The following is a 14,583-nucleotide window of genomic DNA, read 5'->3' on the forward strand; positions in this document are numbered from 1 at the left end:
GCCAACCTTTTAGTTAGCAGCCATAGCACTTAACCACTATGCCACCAGGGTTTCCGCATCAACAATTAGTAAGCAGTAAAGTTGGAATCCAAACTCAGTCCTCTTAGCCATTTTGCAACATTGCTTCTTATTCATAAACACAAGCACACAAAATTCATCTGACAAGAGTTAAAATTTTTTCTTGCAGTTGTTCTCAAAAAAAATTAATTCAACACTAGTACTCAAATTTCTAAATCAGGAAAAAAAATTCTCCTAGAAAACAAATTTTTAAGGGGGAAAAAGTACAATGATAAAGAAAAGAAGACAGATGTTGACTTGGGAAATGTCCTTAAATACTTCTCTATTGTTGGTCAGGTCAGTTTAGGTCTGACATACTAAAGGAATTTAATACAGTAGAATTAGGAGAAGGCAGTCAAAACCGTTCTTGTTCTTGAATTTAAATTAAAATGATGTTCTTAAATACAACTCCCCCAAGCACATCATAATCAAACAGAATACAAAACCAAATATTAAATGTATTTTTCTCTTCTTGGTAACATATAATTAAGTTTTAAAAGAGAGATATTTGAATGGTTTTTCCACATTATAAATCGGTACTTCTTGTAATGCTAAGGAGACTCCAGCAGAGGTCATTCATTACATTTTGATGGTGCAGAAGAGGTGGAAATTACAGCTCAATATATGTTCTCATTATATCATTTTAAAAAATATTATTTGACTTCATTTGGCAAGTAGAAACAGATGCCCTGGATAGATTTAAAATACAACCTCTGTGATAATAATCAAATGACATGGACTGATACCTTCGACTAAATAATATTAGAAAAGCTGATTTATTAAAAAACAAAAATAGGAGGTAACCTATTGTTCTCATTAAGATACTAATTTTAAATGACTCTCTGAAACCATTAATGAAGACCAAACTGCAGTCTGTGTACATCATATAAACTTTTGAACTAAGTATGCCATCTAGTTAGTACAACTTTTGAAGTTTCACAGGGCATATAAAAGAACAATATCTATATATAAAAAAGAGTTTAAATAACTAAACTACTTTGCATATTTTTACCAAATGTCTAAAGTTGCTGGCTGAGAGAAGAAAAGGAAGTGAAGGGCATGAGAAAGGATAGAAAACCGGAGCCCACATTAAAGAATTCATGAAAATAACTTGAAATCATGCAGCTCAATGCCCTCACCCAGAGCAATGCAGCAGCTTGGGGCAAAAGCAGCAAATTGGTAAACAAACTGGGTTTAATCCAATGACCCTGGCAGTGCAGCTTTTGAGGATATGTTTAAAATACGGCATCAGGGCCACATCATATTGCTACAAAGAACCAAGCACCACAGACAAAAAAATTCAGACATCCCACCAGGTCCCCTTTAAAACAGATCTTTACGTTGCTCTTGCTATCAACTAAACTTGGATAGGCCTGCCCTTCTCTTCACTTATAAGTCATCTACAAGATGCTAGACAAGCACCTGAATTTAGTGAGACCCTTCCAGGTTTTCCCTAACATAGGCTGGCACATTTTCACTGTACAGTTCATGCTACTGAAGTAACCTGTGAAACACTTTGTGACTTTTCCGAAGTCTACCTTTTTTGGTGCTTCCAGAGCACAAGCACAGGACACTTACTATTTGCATCCTTCCTGTGGCAGTTACTCATGACACTGCTCTTGTTAAACTTTTGCCATCTTACATTGACAATTTTCCCATGTTTATTTAATGATCCTTCAGCTGGAATGTGAGTTCTATAAAGGAGGCACTCTCCAAGTCTTTACACTTATTTTCTACTCCTTTCTCCACACAACATGCCATTGTTGCTGTTATACCTGATCGACAAACAAAAGAAGCTTCTTCAAAACTATTTCAAACTTCTAGCATAAATGATTAGGATATTTCTTTAGGAATGGATGGATAACTCTGCTTCTTTTAGGTTAGTTATACAGAACATGAAAGACTACACTTACTCAAGTGTAATAGAGAAAAAAAGTCCAGTTGACTTTTCACTGACAGGAATCCTTAATCTGGGATCCAAAGATCCCAGATGGAATGCAGGGGTCTGTGAACTTGGACAGGAGTCTTTTTTATTAACCTCTATGGGTAATTTAGCAATTCCATCACTCAAGATTGTAGGCAACAAACTATAGTATTAGCAGTATCTATGAATTTGTCAGTAACAGACATCACAAATGTTATTACAATTGTTGCAGATGCTGAATTATATGAAATTACACTAATTAGCAGACCTGCCACTGAAGCATATTCTCTAAGTACATATACTACTCTGTCATGAATTTATATTTTCAATATTTACTAACTATATTTTGATACAGCTGGTTTCCTTTTTAATCCTATGTATTTTATTTCAGACATACAATCATTATTCTGAGGAGGGATTCTAACTGTCACATACAGAGTACGTGAGGTGATTATAATTCCTGAGGGCCACAGTAACAGCTGTCTTATCAGCACTAATGAAATTACAAGCTGGCTTTGAAGTGTAAATACCCCGTTTATGACTAGGTAAGAGCACAGGAAGACTTTAAGCTGAACATTTTCTTGAAGAATGGAAAATATGTCCATAGAAAAACTACATTTTCAAATATCCATTAACTTGTTAGAATTGAAAAGATTATGGATTATAAATGTTTAAGAATTCAGGATCCTTTACAGTACTTTTCAAGATTTAAAAAAAGGATCAAAGCCAACAGGTAGAATTCTTATTTAACATAGTGCGTGAAAGTGTCTTCCCTTCTAGCACCCAAGGAAAACTACAGACACACACCCCATATCACCACAAACAAGTCTGAATGACTAGAATTACTGCACAGACCTCTGCTGAACAACTACATTGGTGACGGCTGAAATGACTTCAGAAACAATTCAAAGAGAAACATACCTCTCCTATTGAAAGCAAGCTATAAAAAAAAAGCTCTCATTACATTTTCCCCACTACTTCATATTTTAAGCCAAAAATTAAACAATATAGGGTATTTCCTAAAGATATTTTCAGGAATTCACAATATTACATATACAGTTTCCTTAATTGTATTTAGCCAATGCAGTTTTTAAATCATAACTTTTCATTTGTATTGGAATAATCATTTCCCCAAAGACATACTTACCTTCAGCCAGTGCTGGTGATTCTGTCCTTGTCCCTCTGTATAAAGGAAAAAAAAAAGAGTCTAAAACATTACTATACTTTAAAACAAGTTTTTTAAAAGCTAACGTTAAAGTTCATGAATGTTATCATATGCATATGTTTATTCTATATGTGTATATAAGTATACACACGAATGCGGAAGTTATTGAACAGTATCATTAATACCACACCCAAGTAAAATTTTGTTGAAGGTCATTAAAAAGCGCCTGCAGCAGTATATCCACAGGAAACTGCCAAAAATTCAAACTGGATTCAGAAGAGGATGTGGAGCCAGGGACATCACTGCTGATGTCCGATGGATTCTGGTTGAAAGCAGAGAATACCAGAAAGACGTTCGCCTATGTTTTATTAACTATACAAAGATATTCAACTGTGTGGATCATAACAAATTATGGATAATATTGCAAAGAATGAGAATTCCAGAACACTTAACTGTGCTCGTGAAGAATATGTACATACCACAGCCTCCACCAGACTGAGTCCAGTATAACTAGATGGTGTTCGGATACCACCACTGACTGCTCTGACAGGGATCACAATAGACGGTCCCAGAAAGAGCTGAAGAAAAATGTAGAGCAAAATTCTAACTCACAAAAAAAGACCAGACATAGACTGGAGAAACCCCAAAGAGTATGGCCCCTGGACACCCCTTTAGATCAGTATAATGAAGTCACGCCTGAAGTTAACCCTTCAGCCAAAGATTAGAAAGACCCATAAAACAAAAAGAGACTAAATGGGTACGTCAGCCCAGGGGCAAAGACTAGAAGGCAGGAGGGGACAGGAAAAGCTGGTTACAGGGAACCCGAGACAGAGAAGGGAGAGTGTTGACATGTCATCGGATTGTTAACCAAAGTGATAAAACAATATGTGTACTGTTTAACGAGAAGCTGGTTTGTTCTGTAAACCCTCACCTACAGTACAAATAAATAATAAAACTTGTACATAGATCAACAGGCAGTTGTTTGACTAGAACAAAGGTATACAGTGTGGTTTAAAGTCAGGAAAGGCGTGCGTCAGGGCTGTACTCTTTCACCATACCTACTCAATCTATATGCTGAGCAAATAATCCGAGAAGCTGGACTATATGAAGAAGAATGGGGCATCAAGCTTGGAAGGGGGCTCATTAACAACCTGCGATATGCAGGATGACACAACCTTGCTTGCTGAAAACGAAGAGGATTTGAAGCACTTACTGATGAAGATCAAAGAGTACAACCTTCAGTATGGATTATACCTCAACATAAAGAAAACAAAAATCCTCACAACTGGACCAATAAGCAACATCATGATAAGCGGAAAAAAGACTGAAGTTGTCAAGGATTTCATTTTACTGGGATCCACAATCAACAGCCATGGAAGCAGCAGTCAAGAAATCAAACAACATACTGCACTGGGCAAATCTGCTACAAAAGACCTGTTTAAAGAGTTGAAAAGCAAAGACATCACCTTGAAGACTAATCTGTGCCTGACACAAGCCATGGTGTTTTCAATTGCCTCATAAGCATAAGAAAGCTGGACAATGAATAAGGAAAACCAAAGCAGAAGACTTGATGCCTTTGAATAGTGGTGTTGAAGAATATACAATATACCACGGACTACCAAAAGAACCGACAGCACTGGGTTTTTTTTTTTGCTGGGACCATAAGAACGACCAAATCTCTGTCTTGGAAGAAGTACAACCAGAACGCTCCTTAGAAGCAAGGATGGCAGGACTATATCTCACATACTTTGGATAGGTTATCAGGAGGGATCAGTCCCTGGACAAAGACACCATGCTTGGTAAAGTACAGGGTCAGTGAAAAAGAGAAGATCCTCAATGAAACAGACTGGCACAGTGGTTGCACCAATGGCCTCAAGAATGACGACGACTGTGAGGATGGTGCAGGACCGGGCAGTGTTTCCTTCTGTTGTACAAAAAGTCACTCCGAGTTGGAACCAACTCGACGACACCTAACAACTTAAGTATATATGTGTGTATCTAAATGCATGCGTGTATGTGTTGGAGTTACTCAACACATTATTTAGGAAGGACCTACCAAGAGTAAGTCACTCTCAAGAGACTCAAAGCCTAAAAGTATACAAAGAGAAGTACACAGTTCTCATCATAGCTATGAAGGAGATAAGAAGGGAAAGAAAATGAGTAACCCCTCTTTCTTCTAGTAACAAGGGGCCTAACATCAAAGGACACATATTTATGTACTCTTATTACTGTTTAAGCTCACCCAGTTTCGATGTATTATAAATCAGTTTTACAACAGATACTAAAATTTTTATTCCATGGTGATAACCTATTATTTGCCAGAGGTAAATTTGGCAAAACTCTGTTGAACCACAAGGTCCTCTCTACAATTAGTTTTACTACTTCAAAGCCTGAAATAATTTTAGGTAAAATGAAATCTTCAGAATGAGTTTATTCTAATTTTGCGACTAACAGCCACTCTAGCAAACTAGCTTAGTTCACATAGAGAATAAGGAACTACAGTAACGTAAGCTCCTCTATATTGTTATGAGCAACGCAACCACTCACCTTGATGTAAAATTTTCTTTCCCTAATTGTTTATTCTATAACCCAAGGGTCGGGGATTTAGCAAACATACAATTTCTATGTATAAATGTGCCTGATAAACCCCCTTGAGGGGCTGGGACACAGTCTTCTATGATGTTAAGTGCTTCTACACTTGCGCTGTCTTCCCAAGTCTAAAATGTGGAGCTCTACCTCTGAGAGACAAAAAGCATGGGTTCAAGAACCAAGGGATAGGAATAGGATTGGCAGCCTTAGGTTCTACTGAATTATAAATTTTGATTCTGAGGGAAGAGTAGGGGGGCTTCTGCCAGAAGACACAGGAGGGGTTCTGCTGAATTCCGAAGCAACAACTACCACCTGGTCATTCTGGACTCCTTATGCTAGTGGACCAGCATGCTAAGGAAGGAATTACCATATTTAGGGGTGGGGATGGATTTAAAGTTACCCTAATAACCATGAGTACCTATGGCTGCTGTTACACAACGGAGTCAGGAAGGAATATACTACAAACCTAGAGGATTCAACTGACACTGCCATGCTCAGTGATAACGGTAAACGGGCAGCTTCAGCAACAAGGGCCCAACAAGGATAAAGCCACTAAGGGCGCTGATCCCTTGGGGTCACCCACCGGGGAACAGCTTGAACCTGCTGAAGTGCTGGCTGAAGGTGAGGAAAATCTAGATCAGGTGGTGAAGAATGGAAACGATGAATTTCAATTCTATATAGCCTCAGGACTAGGTGCAACGGTGGGGTCTAGAGCTTGTCCCACTGCCCTCCTGCTGTAAGTCTACTGTAGAGACTGTGGCCAACCACCACCTTAAAAACTCTGTAGAGCAGGCTGCATGAAATAGAGAGCACTTAATGGAGGGTACAAGACTGGATGGTATCAGACACCTCTTATGCCCCGCCTCACATTTTCACTCCAGCTTAGGCATCTCCTCCCTTCAGCTGCACTCTCTCTTGACTTACTTTCTGTTCTGAGGGCTTTGCAGTAAGTAAGAGATACCTACACCAACTCTTCCGGGACCTAGAGACATGCAAACCTGAAGTATGAAAATATTAACACCAGGTAGGCAACCCTCAACCAATGGGGGATACAACCTAGTAGATAAATATCCTTTCTTCTGACCATTGGTTAGATGACTCGGGCATAGTCCGCATGACTTCTCAGAGGGCTTCCTCAGGATCAAGCTCCAGTTGCTCACAGAAGCGACCAGCTCAATAATGTACGCCCTGGAATTAGCTTTCCCTCCTCCTTTCACTTACTCCAGGTCCTTCAACTTCTACTTCTTATTAACAGGTTCCCAAATAAGTTACCCGCAGGAAACCCTGTCTCAGACTTTTGGGGTGAAACCAGCCTACAACACCTGTTTTCCAGGACACCACACTTCCTTTGTTTCATCCTACCTCACTGGATGCTCCTTCTTAATCTCTGCTGTATTTGTCTTCTCTCAAACCTTGTCCCACTGACATGCCCAGAGCTCAGTCCTGGGTTGTATGCTCCCTTCGTGGTCTCTATCTATCTCATGGCTTTATGTACTCAGTTTAAATTTATATATCCGGTTTAGACATTTCCCACCAACTCTAAGTTCATGTAGCCACTGCCTAATCAATACCTCAAACTTAACATGTCCAAAATTGAACTTCTCTTCCATCCCAAACCTGTTCTACCTGCAGCCTCCTGAACCTCAGTGGATGACAACTCTATCCTTCCAGTTTCTCAGGCAAAAATCTTGGATTCCTCTTTGACAACTCTTATGCCCCATATTCCCCGTAAACTCTCACTACAAAATCTTTCCTCCTACTATCTTTAAGTTGAAAGTTCAGATGCCTTAGCAGTATTACATCTATTCCTTTTGAATTTAAGAGACTCAAGAACAGGAGTTGCAAACTGAAATGCATATGGGGTTGGCTAGGACCATTTAGATAAAAGTATTTTGACTGTGGCAAACATATGACGCTTTATCTAAAGGATGCCACTGCTATTCATATGTCATGCTAAAAATACAGGTGATTCAGTGCGGGATATTCACGTAAAACAATTTTGAGACGTTAGCAACCAATAAAATTAGTTTTAGAAACACTCACTGAGCCAGACAAAACACGTCTGAGTGCTGTATTTGATCCATAAGCCACCAGTTTGCAACTTTTGCTTTAAAATTTCATACTGTCTATGATTTATTATACTGTTAATCTTTTGAGTACTGGTAAACTTTCACTTTTCTCTATGAGCTAAGAGATGAACGGAGGCTATTTATGAACAAGCCTAACCACTCTGGTTTTCCTCAAAACTCCTCTTGGATCAATGTTACTACAAATGGAATGAATGATGAACTCTTTCTGCTTTTTCTGTTAAAGACAAAACTTCCTTCCCTAAACCCTACTACCCACCCGGCCAGTGCCGTCGAGTCGAAAACCCCACTACAGCCACCCAGAAGTTAACAAGTGTATTAGCTGGCTACTTTCACAAACCACTGCAAAAAATCAGTGCCACTTGCATAAAATCATGTGGAAAAACTTCTATTTATTCTAACTCTTAATAAATCAAGAAATAAAATACCTGTAAATGTTTTCACCCTATAAAAACCACGTCAGGTAATAAATATGGACTACTAGATTAAAAAAAAAAAAACTTTTTTTTCTATTAGATAATATTTACATTAGATAATCCAAGTATCTGAAGTCTACGAACCTAGAGATTCTTCAGGTAAGCGCTAAAATAAAATTTCTTTGCCTCCAGCACAACAAACCATAGGAGTATTACTTCTGAGCATTCTATCAACCACATTTACAGCTCTGCAGTATTTTACATGAGGGTATGTAAACCCAACTGGTTACGCAACCCAGACCTCATTCCTCCTTCACTCGGGTATTACCATGACATCTAACTGGATGCAATTTGTTTAAGCTCCCCTTCACATAAACAATGTTAAAATCATCTTAGGAAACAGAAAAGAGCACTTGAATTAATAGGCCTACTGACCATGTTCCCAGCTTAGATAATAAATATAAGTGTCATATTATTTGATATCAACAACTATGAATTATGTTTTAAGAAGAACTTGAAAGCTTATGCTATAGTCATTGGAAAAAAAAGAAACATGAAAGTCTATAAAATTTCTTTTTGAAAAGCTGAGGAGCAGATGCAAAGGATCAGCCCAATTCCGTAATGTAATTAAAATGACGTGTGACTGGCAGACGCATACAGCTAGGGGAAAAGAGCAGAAGAATCAGAATAGGCCCAATAATTTATAAATGTGTAAAAAACATACACATACTCCTCAAATGTTTACTGGAAAGTCAGCTACGTATATTGTGCCAAAACAGGTATCCCCAGGAGATGCTATGATGGAAGAGACTGACTGTACTCTCTAGAAGCATCAGTCTTAACTGTGGCAATTAAATTGCTCAAGGTAAAAATGAAGTGTCATGAGAAACATCTATACGCAGTGCGTGGGAATTAACAGAGAGATTATTTCCAGCTAGAGGTAGGGCACGGTAATTAGGGTATTAGGAAGGATTTTCTGAAGCCTGTATCTGACACAAGACTTTGAAAAATGAACAGTATTTGGACAAGCAGAACTGAGTATTTGGAAGGTTCAAAGAGAATATTCCAGGCGAGGAAAGTATAAAATAAGCATCACAGAACCATGAGGGGGAAAAAAAATTTATAAACGGTGTTGAAATAACCTCACGGAAAACTGAAATGAAGCTTTCTCTACCTCTACATCCCAGAGGAATTAGAGTTTAATTTTTCAAAACCAAATCTTAAAGAAAACAGAAAGTGTTTTACATATGTATGGAAGAATAAGATACTAAAATTTGAGTAAGAAATCTAAAATGGAAAGACAAAATCAATCATAAAAAGATAAATATCCCAACTATTTTAATAGTTCATGTAAGTGTGTGTGTGTATAAAACATCAAAATGAAAGAGGGAAAGATTGTCATAATTTACAAGAGGAAAAGTAAAATAGTTAAGTACATACATATGAAAAAATTTATACTCTGGTGGGGGGAACAAACATTGCTGCGAGTCGATTCCAACTCATAGCAAACCCTACAAGACAGAGTAGAACTACCCCATAGCATTTTCAAGGAGCGGCTGGTAGACTGGAACTTCCGACCTTCTGGTTAGCAACCGAACGCCTAACCAGAGCCACCAGGGTTCCTACTCCAGAGAAGGTACATTCAAATAAAAGCAAAGGCTTGGGGGTTTTTTGCTTGCCTTTTTCAGGGTTTTTTTTTTTTTAACAACTCTATATGATGACCAACAGGACGAGCTGATGACGTACTTCCGAAGCGTGGTTTAGGTAAGACGATTCACTGAAATCCTAATCTGTGCATCATGTTTATGGTGACAGGAAATAAACGTTTTCTCGCATCACTAGCAAAGCCCACAGACGAATCCTACAATTTAATACCTTTACTTCAGGGGTCTGTTCCACTTTCGAGATAATGCCTAAATAGCAGAAGCTTTTGAGATCACTCTTGCCTTTTCCCAAGGTGTTATAATTCCCGTAAAAGCCCTCTTATCCACCATGCTCAGAACCAGAAGTTGTTCAATTAATTGCAATTCTTGTGGAAACACTTAAAATATACAGTATATAGGGCTAATGGACCACAACTACCACAGCCTCCACCAGACTGAGTCCAGAACTAGATGGTGTCCAGCTACCACCGACTGCTCTGACAGGGGTTACAATAGAGGGTCCCAGAAAGAGCTGGAGAAAAATGTAGGAACAAATTCTAACTCACAAAAAAGGACCAGACTTACTGGCCTGACAGACACTGGAGAAACTGAGAGTATGCCCCCTGAACACCCTTTTAGCTCAGTAATGAAGTCACTCCTGAGGTTCACCCTTCAGCCAAAGATTAGAAAGACCCATAAAACAAAATGAGACTAAAGGGGTACACCAGGCCAGGGGCAAGGACAGGAAGGCAGGAGTGGACAGAAAAGCTGGCAATAGGGAACCCAGGGTCGATAAGGTAGAGTGTTGACATGTCATGGGGTTGTTAACCAATGTCATAAAACAATATGTGTACTAAGTGTTTAATGAGAAGCTAGTTTGTTCTGTAAACCTACATCTAAAGTGCAATAATAAAAAAAACAAAATCTATAGTTTATGTTCGTTTCATTAGCTAATCTTTTTCTGTAAGGCCAAAGCCTATTCTCTGAACACAGGTCACCGCTAGAGTACTGAAATAGCATTTCCTGCAGAGCCTAATGAGCTTCTTTAAGCTATCTGTGGTTAAGGACAGCTGTTTTGTTTTAAATTTCCCATACAACACGGTCCAATACTTCTGTAAAAATTACTAGGAAAAACTACAATACTAGAAAAATGAAGCTTTTCAAAGACTTCTAAAATCCAAGTCCCAATTCTTTGCAGACTGGCAACAAAGCATCAACTAGTAGTGGTCTGTGAAAAGCTCTTTAAAAAGCACTAGCATAATCAAAGGAATCCTGGAGTGGTGCAGTGGTTAAGCACTGGGCTGCTAATCCAAAGGCTGGCAGCTGGAACATACCACGCTCCATGGGAAAAAGATGTGGCAGTCTGCTTCTATAAAGATTACAGTCTTGAAGACCCTATGGGACAGTTCTGCTCTGTCCTATAGGGTTGCTACAAGTTGGAATCAACTCAGTGGCAATGAGTTTGGAGTTTGTTTTTTTGTTAGCATAATCAAAGCATGGGCTCTGGATTTAGGCTGTCTAGCTCTGCCTTGGACAAGTAGTCAATTTCTCTCTGTTTGCTCATCTGTAGGGTAGGGATAATAAAATACCTACTTCACTGGGTTCACCACCCGTATGTCAGCTTGTTGTACTGTGGTGGCTTGCCTGTTGCTATGATGCTGGAAGCTGTGCCACCAGTATTTCAAACACCAACAGGGTCCATCCATGGTGGACAGGTATCAGCAGAGCTGCCAGAACAAGATTAGGAAGAAAAGCCTGGCAATCTATTTCTGAAAATTAGCCAATAAAAATCCTTAAGATCACAACAGATTACTGTTCAATATAGCGCGGGGAGATAAACCTCCAAGGTCGGATGGCACTCAAAATACACAGTGACCACAACAATGGACTTGAGCATACCACCAATAATGAAGATGGTGCAGGACTGGGCAACAGTTTGCTCTGTTGTACATGGGGTTGCCATGAATTGGAGCCAACTTCAAAAGCAAGTAACAACAACCTCCTCACTGGGTTATTTTAAGGATTAAATAAATGAATATATGCTTAGCATTTAAAACAGTCCCTAACACGTAAAAAGTTTTCTATAAATGTAAGCTGTTATGGTTGCTGCCATTATCACTATTGTATAAACCATGCCCATAAACACAAATTTTCTAAAATGTCCAAGCTCTGTCTCTTTAAAATAAAATGAGATAAAAAGACCAGACTTAATGGTCTGACTGAGACTACAGGAATCCCAGCGGTCATGGTCCCCAAACCTTCTGTTGACCCAGGACAGGAACCATTCCAGAAGACAATTCATCAGACATGGAAGGGACTGGACAATGGGTTGGAGAGAGATGCTGATGAAGAGTGAGCTACTTGTATCAGGCGGACACTTGAGACTGTGTTGGCATCTCCTGTCTGGAGGGGAGATAGGGTAAACAGGGTTGGAGACTGGCAAAATTGTCACGAAAGGAGAGACTGGAAAGGCTGACTCATTAGGCGGAGATTAACTGGGAGTATGGAGTAAGGTGTATATAAGCTTATATGTGACTGACTTGATTTGTAAACTTAAAGCTCAATAGAAATTATTAAAAAAAAAAGAAATGAGAAATAGATCCTGAAAAACACAGAATGCTTTATTTATAGTTTTATAGTTAGCTCCAATTGTTTACATCATAAAGTAACCAACTATGTCACTTCTTTTAAAGTCTGTCAGTGACTGATCACTGCACGTTATTCACTTTACACACAGACCACAAACCATTGTAGCTGTGTTGCCTCCTTGTCTCACCGTATGAGCTCATGACAGTTTACAGAACTAGGTAACAGAAAGAAGGAATCAGTGAACAAAAGATGAAAACGCAGCAAAGAAACAAATAGTGGTAACACTGGAAGTGAAATGTGAATCAAATATAAATGGGGTTACAGAAGAACAGCTGACTGTGGGAAGGTTAATACCGCTTACCTTAGCAGGACTAGATACACAGCCAGAGGAACTTAGCGAAGGCGAACTTATCAACATAAATGAGGACAGTGGCTGTGATGAAAGGATGACGACATCCCAGAGGAAGTGATGTCAGCAAAAAACTTCACGTTAAAGGAACTCTCGGATTTATTTCACAGCACTGAAAGTGCAAAGAATAAAATGCTGGACGTTGATCCAAACATAGGAAAAAGTACCACAATGTGCTCAAGGCAGAGACATGATGCCCACTCCATATTGTAAGGTAGAGGACGAGAAGAACAATCACTGTTCAAACCACTCTCAGCAAGTTTTTTTTTTTTTACAAACACTTTAATTCTCCATGTTTCCAATGTTTTAAATTTCAGTGTAGTAAATAAATGATAATTTTACTGTTTATTTTCCTACAATCCATAACAGCAAGAGAGTTTTTAATGTTTTGAAAAAAATGTAAAGGTCCAGGAATACTAATTTTGTCTATGGATTCTCACAATCACTGTGCACGATTTCGGCAGGCACAGGTATTTCTACAGCTCCACACTACGATGCGAAACAAGGACTGCCCGTATATAGAATTCTTACAACTTAATAAGAGGATAAGCAACCCAATTAAGAAATTAGAAAAAAGGTATGAACAAACAATTCACTAAAAAAAAACGAACTGCAAATAAGCACTTGAAAAGATGCTCGTCGTCATGAGTAATCAGAGAATGCAAACTGAAACCACACTAAACCACACTAGATTGGCCAAAACATTTTTTATAAACTCATCGTAACGAGTGCTGAGGAGGATGCAGAACGCCTGGAATTCTTATACACCACAGGTGGGTGCTGCTGTTCGGGCCGTTGAATAGATTCCAGCTGGTAGCGACCCTATAGTTCAGAGTAGAACTGCCCCACAGGGTCTCCAAGGAGTGATTGGTCGATTCAAACCGTCGACGTTTTGGTTAGCAGCCAAGCGCTTAGCCACTGTGCCACCAGGGCTCCCACAATGCTGGCAGGAACATACAATGTACAACTCGTCTAGGAAACAGTTTGGCAGTTTCTTTAAAAAGCTAAATAAATAAATACCTATTGTCCTATAGGGTCGCTATGAGTCGGAATCGACTCGATGGCAACAGGTTTGGTTTTTTAAAACCTATGGTACAGCCATTACACTCCTGGGTATTTACCCTAGAAAAACGAAGGCATTACGCACATATGAAGAACTGTACATGAATGTTCACCACACCACTCTCTGTGACAGCCTCAACCAGAAACAACCCAAAGGTCCATCATCGAATGAATGGATAACCAAAGTCTGGTATACTTGTACGCTGGAGTATCATTCAGCAATAAAAGCCACGAGTTATCGAGGCAGACAATATCAATGAATCTCAAAGTCATTATGCCAAGTAAAAGAAGCTAGATACGAAAAGGGTACATATACATACATACTGTGTCCATTTATCTAAGATTCTAGGAAATGCAGGCTAATCTTCAGGGACAGGAAGTGGACAGGTAGGTTGCCTGGGGTCTAGGAGCAGGCAGGATAAGTAGATTTCAAAGAGACAAGAAGAAGTTTTTGGGGGTGATGGATTTGTTTATTACCATGACTGCGGTGCTAGCTTCAAGAGTGATTATCTATGAGCTCATCAAATCGTGTCCTGTAAATATGTGCAGTCTGGTATATGTCAATTAGATAGTAATAAAGCTGTTTCAAAAAATGGCCCATGGACCACCTGCATCTGCTAAAAACGCGAATTGTCAGGCTTG

General features: G+C 39.0%; 1 protein-coding gene across 9 annotated transcripts in view; it reads right to left on the reverse strand.

Moving 5' to 3' along the window:
• Positions 1–14,583, reverse strand: part of CYRIB (CYFIP related Rac1 interactor B) — a 181,156-nt gene that overhangs the window by 44,208 nt on the left and 122,365 nt on the right. For 6 of the 9 annotated variants that reach the window (XM_064268092.1, XM_010588491.3, XM_064268093.1 and 3 more), the window contains one exon: positions 3,129–3,163. The exons of 2 other annotated variants lie outside the window; for them this stretch is intronic. The gene's annotated coding sequence lies outside the window, so the exon portion shown is untranslated. Of the gene's footprint in view, positions 1–3,128; positions 3,189–14,583 lie in introns of those variants that run through there. One more of the 9 variants, XM_064268094.1, reaches the window with a different exon arrangement.

This window comes from Loxodonta africana, chromosome 14, assembly GCF_030014295.1.
Source record: "Loxodonta africana isolate mLoxAfr1 chromosome 14, mLoxAfr1.hap2, whole genome shotgun sequence".
Lineage (NCBI taxonomy): Eukaryota > Metazoa > Chordata > Mammalia > Proboscidea > Elephantidae > Loxodonta > Loxodonta africana.